Genomic DNA, 15,404 nt, shown 5'->3' with positions numbered 1-15,404 from the left:
CCTCCTCAAATCTGCTGTATCCAGTGCGTCCTGGCTGGTCTCTCCTCACGTACAGTTTGGCAATTGCTGCAATTCGCCAACGTCACACATCCATCAGTCGCCCCTACAGCATCACGATCACCTCCCACCACCCACCGCCCACCGCCCCCTGTCCCGAGGCAGGTGCGCCCGGCTGTCCTACCGTCCCCGCGGCTGTGGTTTCTCCGCATGGACCCGACCGGGCAGATGCGCTGACCTGCTGCGTGCACGCAAACTCAGGACTATAAAAGGACTGTGTGGCAGATATTATGGGAGTTAATGTGGGGGCGGTGGGGTGTTGTTTAACACATAAACACTCTAATTGGAGTAGTTTCAAGTGAATCAATTTGTAATGAAACGACCTAATCCTTGATTTTATCTCGGGGAACACATGGATTCCCCGCAATTAAAGCTTACTGAGGGTCCCCAGACCCCACTCTGTAGTATAGCCTATTGATTAGATTTTACAGCTATTTTTCCTGTAGATGCTCCAGAGTTTTGCTGCTATTAATACTTTTTCATTTTGTGATATCCTGTAGGGTTTTTTTTTTATTTGATCTGATATTAACACAGATATTATTATATGCAGGTGATGAATAAAAGACGATGTTTCCTGACAATGTCTTCAAGGTCATGCAGTTTTTTTAGATCATACTTTGCACAGCTTGCATGTGTAAAATTATTTTTAGTATAAAGTTGACTTTATGCATAGGGAATATTAATCACAATTATTTTGTGCTAATCATGACACATGGGAATTTATGGAATATATTTATTCAAAAATAGATTCAACCTGTTTGAGTATTAAACCCAACATATTTCTCATTTATTTATCTATATTCATTGCCCAGTTTATGGGTAGGGATGTTGATAAACGGGACATGGACAGGTAGTTCAGATTAAACCAATTAGATACAAAAAATAATAAAATAATTACAATTATATAGAGAATGAAGGGAATTAAAAAGATCCAACTAAGCATTGTAGTCCATTATTATTTAACATGTGCCTCATTATATCTTCATATTAATTTCAGTAGGATACTAAAATGTGTAAAGGATGAACATGACAAAAACGAAAATATTCCACTGTTGGATTGAATTAGATTTTACCTAGACTCACTGCCAACATGACTACTGATCCAGTACTAGTACTTTCTTCTCCCAAATTTAAAAGCTGCACTGCGCTGAGCTCATTTTTTTTGTGAGGTAGCATGAGGTCAGGAATTGCTGTGGAAATAAAATTGACTTGGCAGAACACCCTAACTTTTCTTTAAGCATTTTAGGACCATGTTGGAAATAAGTGTTCTCACTTTAATATTTGATCCTTTGGATTTTTCTGTTTCAGTATCAGAAAATACATATAGAATATTAATTAAAACAATGCAATGCAAATAATAGCAAACACACAGACTTTTCTACACAGACATAAACAGTATTCTGATGATTTAGCAAATACACAACTCAACTATTGTTGTGCTTTAATTCACTACATACCCTCACTGCCATGAACGGGCTCTACATTCATACCTTCGCTGCTGTTGTTCACAGTTTCCTGTCAGCTTCAGTTTGTTAAGTGATAGTAAACCCCAGCTGACTGACTGACTGACCTGGGTCACAGTGCTGATAGCTTTCTGTCTCACATCAACCTGTACGTGTCCTGTCTTTGACTTTGCCAAAGTCGTCACAGTCCACACTGAACTGATAGGTGTTGAAGTGGGTAACATTGTCAGGCTCACTCACGAGGTGCAGAAAGCATCACTGAGTGTCTCTTGACTCTCGTCTGTTATTTCTACCAACAGCAGAAATTGGTTTTGAAACCTGAAGTGACAATTCAAAGCTTCACATCGAGTTTCAAAACACTTCTAAACTGAAAGCTGTACAACTTGCTCCGTAGCAGCGGCTGGTCAACTGAAATTGTGCCTGACACCCTTCTTGCGTATCGTTATTATGTCATTCTGCATGTCTGTTGTATTTTACTCCCTAGAAGCCATTACACGCAAACAGATAATCCATCAGAGGAAAGCAGATTGCTGTCTAGTGGCTCAGTATTGATCTGCGAACGCCTCTGCTGTCCCTGTGACCCTGCAACAGTGTCTTTAAACACATATGAGGGAGTCTGCAGTGGCTCTGTGTGTGTGTGTGTGTGTGTTTGTAAAAGCGGCAAGTGTGGGCATGCCTAAAGGAATCTGCACTGAATAATTCACTGCTTAGACTCTACCTCACTCTCAAGCCCTGCTTAACTAGGACAGGAAGCTCTAAAAACACCCTGCCCAGACCCACACTGAAGTCCCTCAGCAACCAAATCCACTGGATCCTCCACTATTTTCCATTGCTTCCCACTCCTGTGTTTGGGTTTGAAAATTGGAAATGTCAGGAACATTGTTGGGGGCAAATACATGAAGTGAAAGCACTCACAGCGGACAACTTAAAGAGCAGCACAGGATGTTTGATGGATAAACATTATAAACGTGTCACCTATGAATTATATTGTTGTGTTAATGTAAAACATTCCATGTGAATTTTTGTGTACGAGTCCCATTTGGGCTCTGCAGCTGCAAGCTGTCACTGGGAAGTAATGTTGTCAATTTTCAGCTTATATGGTAAGAACAAGAAGATTCAGTCGTAGTGCACATGCTGTTATTGATAGAAAAGACAGGGAGGGGGAAATAGGTGGAGCAGATGAGATCATTAAAAGATCCCAGTCAGTGACTCATAGACTTTTATCTGTGAACACGGAGGAGGATCAAACCCAGTCCGTGCTCTGAGACGCCACATGACGACGCTCTCTCTCTAACACACATTCGCATACTGTATATGAATAGGGATAAGTGTGTGTGAGCAACAAAGAAGAGTAAAAAGGTCCCCGCATCGGCACAGCCTTTTGAATACTTATTTCTACCCAGAGACTGATAGAAGCAGATCCGGTATGGGAGGTGGGTATTCTTCCCCTGTACAGTGGGGTGTACTCTCCAAAGAGATGCTTTTCTTGAATGTTTATTCATGCAGAATGATGAGGAAGCTTCAGTAGCCATTTTCAGGTCAAACAGTGTTTAACTGCACCAGTCAGTGCTGCTATGATGTTCCTACTGATGGTCGAACCGAGCCAGAGCAAGACATTTGTGTGAGGCTGATCCTCCAGGGAAGGAGTGAAAAGCTTAACATTGCTCAGGAGATGTACTTAATGGAAAGTTGGCCTATCTGTACAGAGTAAAAGGAAATCATTTTGATAGAAAGTGAAAATATGGCTCATATACTGGAAGTGTGAAGCAAAATGAACAGTAGGGAATATGAATTTTACTATCTGTAAAATTGAGTTTCTGCTACTGTCTTTGTCTTTCAAAATCTTGAAAAAAAATCCTCCAAATATTTAATTATTAAAGTAGTATAAAAAGACTAACAGTCCACAAGCACGCTAGCAGCTCTGTGAGGTTCTACCATGGTGCTTTGAGCTAAAAGCTAAAGTTAGCAGGACAACATGCTCACAATTACTCGCAATCCATCAAATAGTTGTTGAGACATTTGATTCAAAACTACAAATGTCAACCTCATCGTGACTCGCAGTGACATTTAATTTACAGTCCGCAAGCCAAATCGTGGCTGCCATAGGGTGCTGGGTGACCCGCCAACCATTTTCTTATTTACAAAGAAAATAAATTGATTAGCGCTGATGTTTTTGCAGAGCTTTTTATTCATCAGAAGGGCTACTAAGTTAGGTTAGTAAGTAGTTAATTTGACCCCCCAAAAAATAAATGAGTCTCTTAATCTTAATTATTTTATCTGATAAATATCAGCCCCAGTAGACTCCGGCACTTGTGGTGGTAACTAGTGGTAACGGGCAAAACAAAATCAAAAATTCCTCCAAACCATACGATCATAAACACATCGGGTCGTATTTGGAGGAAAGTTTCAGTAGAGTATGCCTACACTAGATGAAAATTCTTGTGTGAGTGATTGAAATTTTCTTCTAAATTAAAGGATTTATTCTCAGGGAACCCTGAATGTTGGTACATTTTTTCCCCTAATCAATCTGAAAAAGGGAGCAATTTAACCGTATCCATGAAAAGTCATGTTTATAACCATATAACTACATAAGACAGTGCTTATGATTAAGAATGACATCCAGCCTTGATATCTCCATTTACTTGATACATTATTTATTCACTGCTTCACAATTACAAATCAGCTGTTTACTGTAATCCTACAGAGCAGGATGGGAAGGAGGAAAATGAGGTGGTCAGAAATCTATTCTATTGATTATGCATAAAAGTGCTTTGGCTGCAAATCATTGATAGTCATTGATAGTGGAAGATGATTGACTTGGAGTGCTAAAAGGTGTGTGTAAGAGTAAATGATTTCTTGCAGTATGATCTAAATTAACCAATACTGCCAATGTGAGTAAATGTGCCTGGCTTAATTTGTCTACAACAGCTGTTGGGTGCAGACTGTTGTAGTTGCCTCTTTGCCAAAACATGAACATGTTTGTTATTGGCCTTTCCAATCCTATGACACAGCTAATCCTGATTTACGAAAAATCAATTCCTTATCCAACACCAATAACAACTACTTAATGTAATCCTTACTCAGCTGAAATTACAGAATCTTGGAGACACTAGCACTACTGGACACAACATCATAAGAGCAGAGCAAGTCTGCCCATAGAGCAGGTGGGGTCATTTGTTGGGAGGTCCATTAGCTATACTATTTACCATGCTAAAAGTGGATTCAGGGATTGCAATGTCAATCAGTTGTTGGGTTTGCCACTTCAGTCCAGACTGAAATATATCAGCAACTCTAAGATGGACTGCAATTAAAATGACTGGAATTAGTTCCAGACATTCATGGTCTCCATATGATAAAATCCACAGACTTTGATGATCCGTAGAATTTGTATCAACAAGATTTATTTTTATTTTCACTGAAATGTTTTAAATCCATCCAGTAGTCTGGACTCTAGACTATTGGATGGACTGGAATTTGGAAGATAACTTTTGAGATATCTCAACATCTACTGATGAGTTGATGCAAATGAGTGTACAGCAGACATTCATGGTTGCCAGACGATGTATGACTTTGGTCACCTCCTGGAATGTCCTCTAGTGTAAACATGAGGTTGATTTATGGTTTCGAGTGAGGCTTATTGACAGCATTGGATGGATTGCCGTGCACTTTTGCACACACTTTCATGTCCCCCTCAGAATGAATTGTATATTCCCTAAACCTTATTTTAGCCCCACCATCTGTGCAAAATTGTCATTTATGTCCGAGCACTGGCAGATCGTATGACATTACCAAACAAATGTTAGCATACCAACAAGCTAAACTGCCTGATTATGAGTCTCAGTCCTTTTTGGCTGAGCAGCTCGGTTGGTTATGGTTAGGCATTGACCTTTGGTACTTAAGGTTAGGATAGCCCATTGATCAAAGGGTTGGACCTGAACAAATCAGGTACCAGTACACTGAGCATGTAAGGATACCTGGCAAATCCTAGTGCTTGAATGCTACGTAGGATAGGTCTTGCAACAATGTCACTTTCAAGAACAAACTAGCCTGGTTTGTTTTTGGTTACTTCTTGCAAACTTTCCCAGCTTAAAAACAATCATCAGACATAATCAAACTTTGCAGCATGAGCAAAGCAGATGAGGTTATGTACACAGAAAATGAAATGGGTCAATCAGTTTTAATATTATAATTAATATTAATGGTGCAGTGATTAATATTGATATGAAATATTGGCAGCATTCTTGTTTAACTTAACTCAAAGAGGATTTGGGTGCTTCTCAGGACAAAATTAAATAAGTGGATTTTCAATTTCCTGTGAAGTATTATCTCCCTCCACTGTTCCAGTCCAGGTCATTCCTGGCTCCTGCTTAGCATGGGAAACAGGTAGCGAAGCTGTAAACATGAGAGCTGAGAGTTCATTACGGAACTGAAGAGGAGTCTGTCTCGCTGCCCTCACACTTAATAACAACTCCCAGGGCATGTGAAAGGGAGGAGGGGGGTTGTCATGCAGTTCTAAATAACAGCTTGTTTCAAGTAGCAGAAAGGTCAAGTCAAATTAACTTTCCCTCTTCCTTGGCCCAATTCATCTTCAGAGCAGACACAGCTCATCTGCGGAGGCAGGCGGCTGTCAAGGTACTGCAACCAACAGCAGTTTATTGGATTAATGGCCTTGGCTTGGCGGGTTCCCCTGGGGTGTATGAGAGAGAATGCAGTTGCCAAAACACTTTACCCATTTTATTTACATTACAGAGCTACATGGTGGCCCACACTTGCTTTGATCTTTCAGGTAGAACCTCCCACTACAAAAAAAGCTGGGATAGTGTGACTGATAGTTACTGCAAAATGACAAAAGAGGATACATCGACAAATACTGTAGGCTGATGTTTCCACATAAAAGTTACTCTAAAGAAATTATTTTAAATTAGTCTTCTGCAAATCAACCTCCTGTTGTCTGGGGGTGAATTAATACCTCTGCACATTATTGTAATTTAAATTCTCTCCAGCAGAGCAGCATGGAAATTATATTTGATGTGATGATATAAAAATTGATGGTCTGCTCCATGGGACTTTACACTTTCTAGTAATGTTGCTTCCCACTGTGGTTTGCAGTGTATATTCAACTGCATAGAAACAGACAGACCAACATTACAATAAAAGGATAGTTTGGATTTTTGATTTTCTACAGGAATACAATGACAGATTTCTACAACCTAAAAATAAAATAAAAATCAGTTTAAATGGTATATTTAGACTATTTTCACTGCTTTACCTTGCCATCAGACAGCCCTTTTCAATTGGAAACTCAAGCTCTAATATATGCTCCCTTCAAAGTCACCAGACTCCTTTGACGAAAACAGTAATTTTACCTTGCACAGCACAGGTAGTGGACGGCAGCGCTAGACCAGTAACTCCCTTTTTCAGGCAACTCTTCCAGCTCATTGTTTTGTTCCCCCATTTTTTGTTGCAAAGATCTGATTTCATGCTGCCCCTGTCCTAAGCAGTACATTGCTTAATATTCATGTCAGTAATCCTGCCTGCTACTGAGGGATTGCTGACGGCATGTACTGTAGGTAATGCACTGACTATATGCAGTAGACTGTCTGCTGCCTTTGACATTGTTAACCACCAAATCCTCCTCTCTACACTCACTAAGCTTGGTATCTCAGGGTCTGTCCTCCACTGGTTTATGTTGTCACTAAACACAGATTACAAGTGTAAGGCTGTAACAAACCAATATTTTAAGTATTGGGCAATTTACATATGCTTTTCTTAATTTATAAATTGCTTATTCTGTGTTTTTATTGTGATGAAATTATGAAAAATGCTTGGTATCTTAGGATCTGTCCTCCATTTGTTTATGTCCTACCTCGCAGGGAGATCTTTTGAAGTATCTTGGAAGGGGGTAGTGTCCAAACAGCACATCTTATCCACAGGGGTTCCTCAAAGGTTAGTGCCTGACCCCCTTCTGTTTTAAATACACACCACTTCATTTGGCGCAATCCTCCGCAATCATGGTTTCTCATACCACTGAAATGTCCAGCTACTCCTTTCCTTACAGCCAAACAACCTCACTGTCTTAGCTTGTATCTCTGCTTGCCTTGCCTATATTTCTACATGGATGACAGAACACCACCTTCAGCTCAACCTCTCTAAGACTGATCTTCTTGTCATCCCGGTCCGGCCCGCTTTATATCAGCCAATTAACGTTCAGCTTGGATGAACTCGACTTGTGCCCACAACTTCTGCACGTAACTTGGGTGTCATAATTGATGGTCAACTGACTTTTAAGGTTCACGTGGCCACAATTGCCTGATCATCTCCCTTTACAACACGGGTCCTCTGCCGCTGCAGGGCCCTATGTCTCAAACTAGACTAGATGTGTCCCTCTCAATCTTTAAGAAGAGACTAAAGACCTAGCTCTTCACACATAATCTACAGGGAAGGAAAAAAATTGCTGGACGTCATCACTAAACACAGATTGTAAAAAAAGTGTAGGCCTGTAAATAACCATTATTTTAAGTAGTAATTAATTTACAATAATTTATTCTCCATCCAAAGTTTATTGTATGTATATTTGTGTATATTTACGGACGGTTGATGGCTAATTCTTCCATCCCTGTCTTCCTGTCCTGTCCACCCCTATTGCCCATTAAGCATCTTTGAGTGTCTACAAAAGTGCTATATAAATTAAATGTATTATTATTGTTATTATTTAATTTATTTATTGCTCATTTAGTGTAAAACGTGATGAAATAATGAAAAATGTTCAAGTTTGCATATGTACATGTCTTGTTTTGTCAGAAAAACATTCCAAACCCCAAATATATTCAATCAATGATCATAGAGGACAAGTAAAGCAAACACAGCATTCACATGTGAGAAGCTGGCACCAATAAAAGTGGGACATTTTGGATTAATCAAAACGAATAGATAAATAGTCTGACGAGGAACTTCTTTAAGAGAAGAAAACATGTTGTGTCTAAGAGTTATAGCCTAACTCACAAAACACAGAGCTGTCTAGGAGACAGACAGAACGAGCTGCCACTATAAAACAAGTAAGTAATTTGGGACTTCCTCTTAATTACAACCACAGCTAATAAAGTCCAGCATCATCTATTAAATGCCGTCAGGTTGTAATACCTAGTGATAGCCTTTATAATCACACTCTAGCCCGGTGGCCCACGCCTAATCAGGGGGAGTGAGTCTCCATTAAATTTACATCCCACCAGAGGAATCAGCCCCCGACAGCACATTTCTCCTTTCCAATTAAGGTTGTTTCAGAGTCACAGCATGTGATGTGTAAAAGTTTAATTTGCAGATGTACAGGCAGGCTCAGCGGCTGTGGTCCTGTATAGGGCCCAGTGTGCTGTGGGACGTGTGGGCAGAGACGCTTTAACTGAGACAAGACTGATTCTGACCAGTGTCTGACAATAAAGGGAAGCTTAATGGTACTTGTTGTAACATATTTTGATGCTATTACTTGGTTGGCAAGTAGTACTTTTAGTTAAGTAGAAGGAGTACCATGCCCAGGGTGGAATGTAACTAGATGCATTGATTCAACTACAAAAACAATGTTGAGGTACTTGACTATTTCCATTTTCTATTACCTTATACTTAGTAGTCCACTACAATGCAGAGGCAAACTTTGTAGTTTTTGCTGCACCTCATTTACTTGATTGCTTTAGTTGCTATGCAGATTATTAACACAAAGTATAATCAAATACATTATGATGTATTATTTTAGGTTAATATAAGATTAGACTTTAAAGCGATGGACACATAAATGTTATATATTATAAATATCATATATATGATTCTAAAATGGGTCATACTGCATAATGAGTTTTACATTTGGTATAAATAGGCTATTATTTTTCATGCTAATACTTTACTGCTTTTACTTAAGTTAAATTTTAAATGTCTGAATTTTACTTGGAACAGATTATTTCCATGCTTTGGTTTTACTATGTTTACTTGAGTCAAACATCTGAGTACTTCTTCCAACTCTGTCTCTCACCAACATCTTCCTGATAACAGCAGCAGGTTGATACTTTAGTTTTGTAGTTTCCCCAATAATGATTTGGGCCGTACTGGTTCCATCTTTTGTCTGGCTGTGAACGCCAGCTGCTGGTCAAAGAGAGGTTTCATAAGGAGTTTATTTAAGCCCAGATAGGCATTTCTCTCCAATAAATGACACTGGCTCCCTCTGTTGACAAGCGGCAGTATGGCTATTCAATCTTTCTTTTTCTGTTATTTTCTTTCTATTTTTTGTTTTTGTTTTTACTGGGCAGGCAATTTAGCCGAAATACAGTTCAAGTTTAGGACTAATGGAATGTGCTATTTTGTAAATTTGTTTTTCATTTGCACCTGCCCAGTGTTTAATTAAAATGTTTTATGTCTTTTAAACATTCACACCTGTCCGTGAATCTGAAACAGGAAAAAGCTTCCCAACTGTTTTTTGCTAAAGCGGCGCCAGCTCCTCTTTAAACTGCACTTATCTCACAGTGCTTAACATTATTCAAATTGTTCTAAATTGCTGTAATTATAGGGCAGCATTTCCAAAAGCTTCTCTCTGGCACTTGCATTTATACGAAGCTATTACCTGAGCCTGGAAAGTGGGGGCACAGCGTTCAGTCATGTTTTGTTATTTCATTTTTTTTTTTCTACAGTAAAAAGTCTGTGTAAAAAGAAAATAGGCTCTTGGATGGCACATTTTGTTCCAGTTATGTCAAGTAACCCAGTAATTTATATATAGCTCCAAAACATGCAACAAATAGCAGGCCACATTTTACATATTATATAACCGTGTTTTGACATTAGTTTATGATCCAAAACAAAAAATGTAAATATGCTGCCTTGATAGGACACCTGTGGGGATAATATCCTGACACTGTAGCACCTTCTTTGTGCCTGCAGGGGGCACTGTGACCACATGTACTCAATGAAGAGAACTGAACACCAAGACACCTGGGTTTGGATGAAAAATGAAAAGAAATCAAACTGCAGCCCAGCAGTGGAGCAAAATGTAGGACAACATTAATGAAAGGTGATGGTGTGACCCACATACACCTGAACAGGACACTTAGATGAAAACATACATACACATTTAGCACACAACCAATGCTGAAAGAGTCTAGATGTAAACACCATTATAGCACACACACTGAGGTGAAAATTGGTAACAAACACCATGGCGGCTCTTTGTGATCTCTTCTCTCTGCTTTCTCTGTCCTTTCTAAGGACATTGTTAGAGCTCTGCCTGAGAGGCACTCACTCCAATTTTTGATTTTTTTTTTCAAGGGATATTATCCACAATGAGGTGACAAAAGACTACAGCGAGTCCAGAGTGACCTGAAAAAGCACTGACAACTTAAGCGACCATGCATATTGAGGTTCACAAAAATGAAGACATTATGGAAATAATTTTAGCTTCAAAAAACAGATTTAAAAAAAATGATTGCTACAAATGCGGGACATTTGAGGCTGACTACAGTTAGTTTTGACTTTTTTTTTTTGCCATTACTTTGATATGCAAGTCTTAAAAGCAATATTTGATAGTTAGTAGAGCTCTCCAGACACCAAAATCATGTCTAACACTTAAGATGGAATAATTTAAAAAAGAGATGAAAAAAGAAGAAAAAGAGAAAGAGAAAGAAATGCATTGAAAAAGATAAGACTGTTGTTATTCTATGTTCTTATCCTATAGTCCATCTTTTCAACTTGTCTACCTTATTTGTTCCCTACCTTGTCTTTTTACTGAAAACATAAATGGGTCAATCATTTATTTTCTTATTCAAGAAAGGTGAAATAATTTCCTAAACTATCTTCGCAATGATAGCTTTTATTTTAAAAACAGTGCATTTGAATATTTTCAGCCACAGTTTAATACACGTTTGGTTCTCCAACAATAATAGCAGCAGGTCGGTGTACATGGGATTTACTCAAAATAACTACAGTATACCCAAGTTAATCATAATGAGGATTTTTAATGTTTTTGGACAATAATGGAGGTCAATGCCACAGAGAAATAAGCTATATCAGGCTTTGGCTACAGTTATGTTAGGAATAACACAAAGATTACTTTTTTTCACAAACAGCAGTCTGCTGGGTCAAAAGTTGTGTGTTTTTTTTCCATCCATTATTCACTCTGACCTCCACCTTTTGCTGACTTTGTCGCTCTTTATACTATGTCACCTGACTTTCTGCTTTGCTCGCTTCATTGTTACGACTGCCACTAGAGGTCACCACCTGAAAATTAATCCAAACGTAGCTAACCATAATATGGGTTGTAATAAGCTGCTTCGACAAACAATTTATCGATTTCCTTTTTCAGTCTCTTACAGCCGTATCTATTCATTTGTCAGTGGAAATCAGTTAAAAAATAATGGCATCATACATTGTTTATAGTGTATATTTTATGTCTAAGGCATACACAGAAACATGTCTGAATATATCAAAGTATGAGGCAGCTTTCATGTCCTGGTGCATTGCAGGTTATTTTACATCCAGGCGGTTAACAAAGTTTAATTAACATAAATGGCATTCTGCAATGTGAATTTCAACAAGGCTCGGCTGGATTTCTTTTCTTCCCTGAATTTGTGATACTTGTATTGATCCCTCGGGCAGAAAAATTTCCTTTTCCTCCTTTCTAGTTTGGGTGTTGCACTGAAAGCCTTCCTGCAGATAAATGTGTTGCAGGAGGAGTGAGGTGCTATTTACGCTGCTGAAGGATGCTTCAACACGTATGGCCACACAGGAGATCAAATCTCTGACATTCAGTTTGAAGACACCTTTGCGAACTGCCAGGACAATCTTTAATCATTAAAGCACCTCAACAACAAATGAAAAGAACATATCTGAGTCTGAGCAGTGACTCTTCACACAATCCTGCTGCAGATGTTGGAAATAGAGGACCTGTTGCCACCTTTTCATTTACTCCTCCTGCAGAAACAGCCTAACTGTCTCCCTGCCTTCAACATGGGACCTTAAACGAGGGATTTAACTGATCTCCGTCTTTGCTCCAGACGGTGCCATGGAGACTGCTGACAGGAATGTGAACATTCAGTGCGTAAATGAGACCGGCAAACAACAGAAAAATAATACACCTGAGAGTTTACATCTCAATTATGCAGAGATTTGGTGGTATGAATCATTTTTGCTTGAACATAATTGAGGCTGGCAGACTGACGAAAATTGGGAATAGGACTGCCTTTTGCGGTAAATAATTCAAGCTGGGGAATAGGTTTAAACACCAGGAGAAAAACTAGTGGTTAAACACAGTTGACAGGTGCAGCAATAACAATATGTAAGTCTTTCTCATGAGGGAGGTGTGGTGTTTTTCAATGGCCAAACTAGAAGGAAGAAATTAATTCTGTCCTGTATCATTAGCCCCAAGCTTCAGATCTCTTAGTTTTTGTCTTTGAAGAATTCAGATTGGATGCTGAGTCCAGACGGGTCACTTTCAACACTGATCAAACTGGTTTCTGATTACTGGCGAACCTTTCTTTCCATCTACTTGCAGCAGCAGGTGTTTGGAGGCCCTTCAAAAGGCCATGGGCAGGTGTGTGTGCTGTCAGTAGTGCAAAATTCACACCCTTTCTCTCCTTCATTTCCACTTCTCAGTCAGACCTCAAACACTGAGAGCACCGAGGCAAGAAGTGAGCCATTAGTGTTGGACAAAAATAGAACTTGATGTTCTTGCATTACCAAAGCTGTAAATGCACAGCTTTGTGCACTTGTTTTAGGGTTTATGGGACTGTTTTGGTTTTTTTTTTTTGTTTTTTTTTATCAGATGAGGATGGAGTTGCCAAAAATGAGGCAATTTAAGATTACAATGAGACTGCGTCTCATTACAGGGAAGTCTCCTCATTATAAGTGCCAAGTAAGCAACATGGGTGACAAATGTCACCTGAAATCATGCTCCATTCTCCACGGTAATTACCCTGAATTCACAGTGAGAGAAAAGAAAGGGGTGATCTTCATCTGAGGGTTGTATTGGCTGTGTTTCAGAATACTTGTACAAGACATAAAATTAGCATTTTAAAGCATTAATAAAACTTCAAACTCTTATTTACAGTACATAATATAATGAACTCAATAAACACTGTATTCTTCCCGAAAGAATTATACTAATATATTCTCATTGTGACCATATTTATTCTTGGTCAAAAGACTGCAAGCGCACATACAAATCTGCATATTTTTGGCAGCCAGTGGAGACAAAAGACAGTAATCAAAGCTTTTAAGTGCTTGATACAAATTCCAGTCATAAACAGTTCTGTCAGAGCGTTATCCGTTAAGCGTGGACTGATTGTGCATAGTAAGTACTTGGGCGGATGGAGGCCTGTGCATTGGCTTGATTTGAATAAGCATTGTGATTAAGTGGTTGTTCTGTACATGTAGTGGGGCTGAGGGATGTGGACCAGTCAGTTCCCTGAGGGGGAGAGGAGGTTCAAGCCTTCCTGGCTCCTTCTGCACTCCCCATTGGCTGTCGGCTCTCATCCACATCCACAGTTCCTTTAATTGCCTGATTTTCTGGCCCCGCGTTGAATACTTTGTACACTGGGGGCTGGGGGTTATAATAATGACTTATTGTGACATGCATGGGGAAGACTCGCTCCCTAGGCTCTAACTGACTGCCTGTAGCCCCATCACAGACCTCTTGATTTAATACTTTCATTTTAATCCTCATATTTAGTACAGGAGCGATTCTCACAGCAGGGAATATTCTGGGTTTTTATGAGGACCATGTGACATAAAACTTTCAGATAAAAACTAATGCAAAATGAGATGGACTTCATTATGCTCTTCTATTCAGATCTGTGAAGAAACACAGATGGAAAAGAAAAAATTGCATAAAACCAAACCTGTCAGAATGTTGTTGTTTTTTTTTAAGAATAGAGAGGTATGAGTAAACCATTATCACACCAATGATTCATATTTTAAGTAATGGAATGATTCGTCTAAACATGAAGATTAATCATTTAAATAATAAATTAAACCAAGAGGCAACCTTCAGGTCTGAAGTGAAGTCAATGAGTAAGTGTTTTAAATCTACATTCTTTCCAATGGCCAGCAGGGGGCGACTCCACTGGTTGCAAAAAGATGTCAGATTGTAGGAAAGTCAATGAGAAAACTACCCTACTTTTCACTTTATCTATTACCCCAGTAGACATTTTTTCTAATAAGTTTAAGGTCTTCTTCAATACACCGTGATGTTCATCTTATAAATCATGGTCCCATTTAGAGTAAAATAGACCCTAAAACAGGATATGCTTTAAGGTGTTGTAACCTTGCGATACTACAATGACTTGGCATGGTCCTCCCCAGCTTCACCCTCTTGTCCAGATATGGTTCAAAAGAAGACCAAGATGGAAATTGACAAAATTCCAAACTGAAGCCTTCAAATCGTGAAGTCATGGTGACTATATCATCTTTTTTTTATACAGTCTATGAGCCAAACATGAAGCATTATGTAAAGACTGTAAGGACTGCAGCATGCGGATGTCAGCATTTATCTCAAGTACAGCTTCACAGAGAACTTACCATGACTCTTTGCCTTGTTACTATTCATAATTTACAGCAGCCCATATGTCACTCCAGGAAATGTTTTTTTCAATGAATCTCTGGCTTTTCATAGACTTAACATTAATCTGTTAATCAAGAAATAATCACCACCTTGAATTGATAACAAAAATAATAATAATAAAAAAATATAATTAAATTCCAATCAACTGTGGTTTCACATGGCAATAAAGTATTCATTGATTTGACTGAGTCAGATAAAACAACTCATATGAAGGTGTCAGCTTGGTCTTTGGGAATATGATTTTAACTGTACATATTAGTTAGAATGCACTTTTACTTTTGTGTTTGCAAGGACAA

The sequence above is a fragment of the Centropristis striata genome, chromosome 20 (genome assembly GCF_030273125.1).
Source record: "Centropristis striata isolate RG_2023a ecotype Rhode Island chromosome 20, C.striata_1.0, whole genome shotgun sequence".
Lineage (NCBI taxonomy): Eukaryota > Metazoa > Chordata > Actinopteri > Perciformes > Serranidae > Centropristis > Centropristis striata.
Note: the sequence above shows the minus strand (reverse complement) of the source record.